General features: G+C 40.3%; 1 long non-coding RNA gene across 2 annotated transcripts; it reads left to right on the top strand.

Moving 5' to 3' along the window:
* Positions 1 to 655: 655 nt before the first annotated feature.
* On the top strand, positions 656 to 4,346 carry LOC104856774. Of its 2 annotated transcripts, XR_778710.1 has the most exons (6): positions 656 to 692; positions 1,379 to 1,548; positions 1,682 to 1,794; positions 2,474 to 2,572; positions 2,843 to 2,889; positions 4,142 to 4,346. It is a non-coding gene; the product is annotated as an uncharacterized LOC104856774 (long non-coding RNA). The 2 variants fall into 2 exon arrangements; XR_002025091.1 differs by lacking the exon at positions 2,843 to 2,889.
* Positions 4,347 to 5,901: the final 1,555 nt, after the last annotated feature.

Genomic DNA, 5,901 nt, shown 5'->3' with positions numbered 1-5,901 from the left:
CTCTAGGTGAGGCCTTGTTACAGAATCTGTTTGTCCAATTATATCCTGGTAAAAAGGAAGATACATTTATATACTGAACTTACTCAAACAATTTCATTGTCATGAAAAGCAAAGAAACTTAGTGAAATGTCTTGGCTGCTGAATTTTAAGGGTCACTAAGAACAAGCTACCACTTAAAAATATTTCATTTTAGTTTACAAAAGCAGAGTCTATTAAATGGAAGGTCAGAGACAATTTGAGGCATAAGAGAAAAAGCTTTTTCCAATATCCGCAGAACTCAAACCTAGGCAGAATACCTCTGACTGCCACTGCTACTGTTACATTGTCATTTAGGTTTTCCAAAAGCTCTTTATTGTCACAGCTCCTCCGGGGTACTGTCAGGTAAAGAAGCCAAAAATCAAGACCAGACTAGAACCAGTACAAGCCTTTATTGTAGGGACAATATGTTGGGCTGTCTCTGATCAAAGGAGAGAGAGCAATATGGCAGAACAGAGAACTTCTTTTATGGGATTGGGGTGAGGTTTATAGGATCTGGGGTGCAGTTAAGTGAGGTAGTATTAAGGGATTGGAGGAGCCTGTGACATCACTAGGAGGGGCTTGTGATATCACTGGTATTTGGAGGTAGCAAGTATCTGGTTACTTTTTGGCAGGAGAAGAGGCATCATGGGAAGAAGAAGGCTGTCCTTCAGTAGGTGGGAGAAGCCTTTTTTTTTTTTTTTTGGTTTTTTGAGACAGGGTCTCACTATGTCCTGGAACTCACTATGTAGCCCGGGCTAGTCTTGAACTCATAGCAATCCTCCTGCCTCAGCCTCCCAAGTGCTGGGATTACAGGAGTGCACCACCTTCCCCGGCTCAGAGAAGCCATTTTTTTAGGTGAGAAGCAGGGCATTATTTGAAGGGGAGTAATGGCCATCTTCAAGTGGGGAAAATCTAGCAGGTACTGTTCACATTGTTGCCCCTGGGGACTGTCATGTAGGAACTGCTGCTAATCAGACTCAGCTTAATGGGAGTGCTTTGACTCTTTCATGGAAAAGTCAGGAGAGAGATGGAAGGAGAGGAAAAAGTTCTCAAAACTCTAATAAGTACATTGCAGTTTAGAGGGTATGAGGCATGATATACTTCATATTTCTGATTGTGTGATAAAGAAATGAACAATATGAAGTTTCTTTTTCTTTAATAGCTTTGTATTCTGCACTGGTACATCTTCTATAGAATCTTATGGACCGAGTTCCAGGAAAATCCCCTCCATTCACCTTAGTCTTCTCAGTTCTAGAATTGAATCCCTGTAAGTCCAAAGTGTGAGTGTGTTGTGTGGTTGCTGGAGATCATAATCATGTTTTCATATTTTCCTGCATTTAAAACATTTTTCCTCCCCCAGAATGCACTGGCAAGCAATGATGAAAGCTGAGTGCTGGAGAAAAACTGTCAGCTAAGAAGCTGGTGTTCACCTGCTGTGCTAGCAATCCAACGAGCAAAACAGTTGCACAAAAATAATGTTACTAATAATACAGAGCCATGAGAGACAAATGATCACATACTTAATGGAAGGTGGATATTTGTAGCTGTTTACTATTTTCTCTTGCATTTCCAGGAATCAAAAGTCACACCAGATTTATTTCCTGAGTTGTTTCATTACTTGCTTAACTCTAAAACACATTTAAATATTATCTAAATTTAAAAGTGCACGTGAAGAGAAGAAAAGAAATAAGGACACACGAATGGAAAAATCCATTGAACAGAGGGACTTAGTAGAGCAGCGGCTGATACTGAAGACACATTCCCTGCAGGCAGTAGGTACATCTGCAGCTGGTATTTTGTGGGCTGTGGCTGCCTGTTCAGGAATTCACTTAGGTTTGCTCCTTTCTTAATGCCATTTTTTCTCTGATCTGTTTACTCTATCAGCATTTACTGTATGGGAATTAGCTCAACCTACTTTATAACACAGGCCATTGTTAGTTTATACTACTCATAGAAAAGCACTGCTGCCCTTAGTTTTTACAGAACCACTATCTCCTCTGGGTTTTGTTGAACACATTTGTTGCTTTTGTGGCTGGATCCATATCAGTGTTCTCAAAAATTAACATATTTCTTTTTCAGCTATTTGATCATATGAGTTTTATTTTAAAGTAGGTAAGAAATCCTCTTGGATTCTAATAAATGATAATTCTGTTTTTAAATGAACAAACTTCCCTTTGCCCATAGGAAACTATATTATCACATCCAGTACAAATATAGTGCAAGGTACAGCACTTCCATTTTTTTCTTCTCCCAAATTTCTTTATCAAATGGAAATAAGTTTTATATGCCTTGATACTATGCAATGTTGATGTATAAGATAAGGAATGAATTTTCTGTTTGGCATTACAAAAGAAATCCGGATTTTTTTCCTGAAATGTCTTGGGCTTAGTGGATAATAGGAACAGCTTTCTCAGAAACACAGTCTACTCCTGGTGAAAAAGCATCTCTATCCCAGTGCAGGAGCCATACAATGATCTGCACCTGAAATGAGCAGGTGTCACCGCTTGCATCTGAGAAGGACAGGCAAGGAACCTTTCACTCCCTACTAAACTAGGTAAGCATTCAATCCCTCTGCTGGTTCCATTCTAATTAAATGTGGATTTTATGTAAACCACAACCCAGACTTTTTATGAATGCAGAATATGCCAGCTTCATTATTCTTGTCAGTTGGCAAAACGAGACCATGACCGATGAGTTTCTGAACGTTTGCTGATCGTTCATCTACAAAACATTCTTTTGGCAAAACGAGACCATGACCGATGAGTTTCTGAACGTTTGCTGATCGTTCATCTACAAAACATAATAGTCTGATTCTTTCACTTAGGGCTATTTACAGAAACCGAAGTTGATTAATTGAAGCTCCAGCACTGGGTAAATTCTCATCCTCTTTCTCCTGAATCTGCTCTTAATGCATCTCAAGGAAATCATCATTAATAATACATTACCTAAGGAGGAATACTGTGGCTCATTCCTTCTAGAGAAATTATGGGATTTCATTGACCTCAAATAAGTGTACAAGTATTTCTTTGACTCTATTTTATGTTTGTTATAATGTAAAATACTTGCATGTTATTCGAGAGATTGTGCAGGGTTTCACTTAAAAGTACCATGAAACGTAGAGGCAATAATAACAATTCTAATAATGCCCAATGTTCATTTGATAGTAAATATGGAATTGATATTTTACATTTGTTGTTTTACACCCTAAACAGCAGCTCTGATGTATGAGTCATTGTATACCCATTTTCAAAAGAGGAAATGGAGGCACAGAAATGAAGTGGTTTATTCATGATCTAATCACTAGTAAGGAAGAGGCAGGATACAGGAATAACATAATTGGCTCTGATGTCTGTGGTTTTAGTGATTGTGCTATATTACGCTGGGGATGAGCAGAATTAGACCACAAAGACATGGTCTGATGAACTGGTGGTAGTTAAGTAGACCTATTTTATTAAATGTGTTTGGATTCCTTACTATTTTCAAAGACATATTCTGAGGCAATATCTGTTCCCAGTAACACATTCAATACTCAATCATGAACTACCTCTGCCTCACCTCGATGAGCTCCAAGTCCCAGAATCTGAAGATACCTACTTGGAAGTCATAGAATGGGAACTTCAGCCACAGCACCACATGCTTGCTTTGTAAAATGAAAGAAGGGACTTTACTATTCTTGCTTATTCTTCTATCTGTAATCATGGGCTCTAATCAGCCAATATAAATTTCTAATTCAACAAAAGTTTAGCTCAGAGTCCCCTGTAGCTCATAAAATACCACATAGCTTTCAGTAAACTCCTCTGGAGAATTTCACTTGAGGCAGGACAGCCCATTGGGCCTTTAAAGTGTCATTCACAGGACCAGGGAACCTCAAGGTGTGGTCCAGATCCTCCTCTTCTTCCTTGATCCCTTAGCACTGTGTACGCCCTAGGGTAATTCCCCTGCAGATCAAGGCAGGAACCAGGGGAAAGAGACTTCTTTTTTTTTTTTTTTTTCAGCTTTAATTGAGTTTATTGGTACATTTTAGGGATACAGTGCAGTTACATTCATTGGTGGGATCTTGTACCTCTACATGACAAGTCTTGATTCTCATGTTTTCCCCTTACCTCTGCTCTCCCTTCTTTAGGAATGTATTGCTCATCTCTTCTGCGCATCATTGGGTGATGCTGCTTGGTGTGCACCGTGGCTTTGTCTTGACTTCACATCAGGGAGATGGCATCATGGGCAAAGAAAACGCTCCGGAAAAGAGTCAGGAAATGGGACTCTGCCTCTGACAACGCTTCGTAACCTGGGGTTCATCGCTTTGTCACCTGAGCCTCAGTTTCTTCATCTTCCAGGTGGAGTTCTTACCTTTTACCTACTGAGGTCCACAGTCTCACGTGCAATATGTGCTCTGCTGTGTGATGATGGCGGAGTGTGCTAGGGGACAGCTTATAGGGAAAGAGCCCTGTTACTTAGGAAACTGTAGGGTTATTTGGCACATTTTTGGATTGTTTTTGACATTTTAGACTGAACTTTCTCATATTTATACATAAGTTGTATAAAATCCACATTTTAGCCTCTGTGCTATCTTCTGGTTGAGATACTGGGCCAAATTTTTATCCTCTGTAGCTCATGGTATGTTTAGCAATGAGATAAGTGTGCTTTCATCAAGCTTTCGGGAACAAAGCAATGCTACCATTTAATTTGCCATTTAATTGCAATATCCTGCTTCACAGACAAGTTGTTGGGCTCTGGCTAAGGAAACTGAATAGAAATTGCCTGTGGCTGCTTTGTCTTGAATTTCAAAGTTTATTTAGTTCTGGGTTGTTTCACGTAACTCAGTCCTGCCACTTGGGTCTGCTTGTCTGGCTTCAGTCTGTGCTGCCGACTCCTCTGCTCAGCAAAGCTGGAGATGCCAGCTGTATGCGTTTCCTACTGCTGCGGTAACAAACTACTGACAGCTGAAATGCTTCAAACATCACACATGTATTCTCTTATCCTGGAGGTTGGAAATTCAAAATGAGCTTTGTAAGGCTGAGATGAAGGTATCAGTAGGACTCCACTCCTTCTGACTTTAGGAGAGAACCGCTCTTTTGCCCTTTTCAGCTTCTAGAGCTGCCTGTGTTTCTCATGTTACTCAGATCTTCCCCCACCTTCACAGAGCATCACTGCAACCTCTGCCTCCTTCAACTCTCCTGCATTCCCATTGCGTCGCCTCCTCTCAGGAGCACCGTGTGCTGCCTTCGGACCTGCCAGATAATCCAGAATCGTCTTTTCAACTCAAGGTCCTCTATTTAATCCCATTGACAAAGCCCCTTTTGCTATTATGGCAACGTATTCACAGGTTTCTTAACCTAAGGACTTGTGCTCACCCAAAAATACTCTGTCCAGAACTGCTCCTATCTTCCCGTGATTTCACTTAATATCTGTATTTTGTTATGCTTTTTGAGGGGGCAGGGGCATGAGGGAACTAGTACTACGACCAATATTTCTCTGTTTTGTTCCTTGATTTTCTATGATCTGGCTTATGCGAGGAAAATTCCCCTTTTACCCAAAATCTTTGCAAAGTTGGCCATTTGGAACATTTCCATCTTGGAACATTTTCCTCTCTGTTTTTCCTAGCATTGCAATCTTTTGAATCTTTTACTACTCATTAGTCAATTCCTACTGATTAGTCGATTCTGTGCGGTTTGGGTGTCCCTTTCAAAACTCATGTTAAAATTTAATTACTAGTTTCCCAGTGTTGGGAGTTAGGACCTGTAAAAAGCAAATGGGCCATAAGGGCACTATGCTCATACATAGATTATGGCCAGTTTTTGGTAGTAGGCTACTCATCTCTGGAGTGGGTTAGTCTAAAAGGGGGGAGTTTGGCTCTCCTTTCCTCTCTGTCTCATGCGCATGCTT

This window comes from Fukomys damarensis, unplaced genomic scaffold, assembly GCF_012274545.1.
Source record: "Fukomys damarensis isolate Sample0158 unplaced genomic scaffold, DMR_v1.0_HiC HiC_scaffold_21, whole genome shotgun sequence".
Lineage (NCBI taxonomy): Eukaryota > Metazoa > Chordata > Mammalia > Rodentia > Bathyergidae > Fukomys > Fukomys damarensis.
The sequence above is the reverse complement of the archived record's forward strand: the minus strand, read 5'-3'. Positions and strand labels throughout refer to the sequence as shown.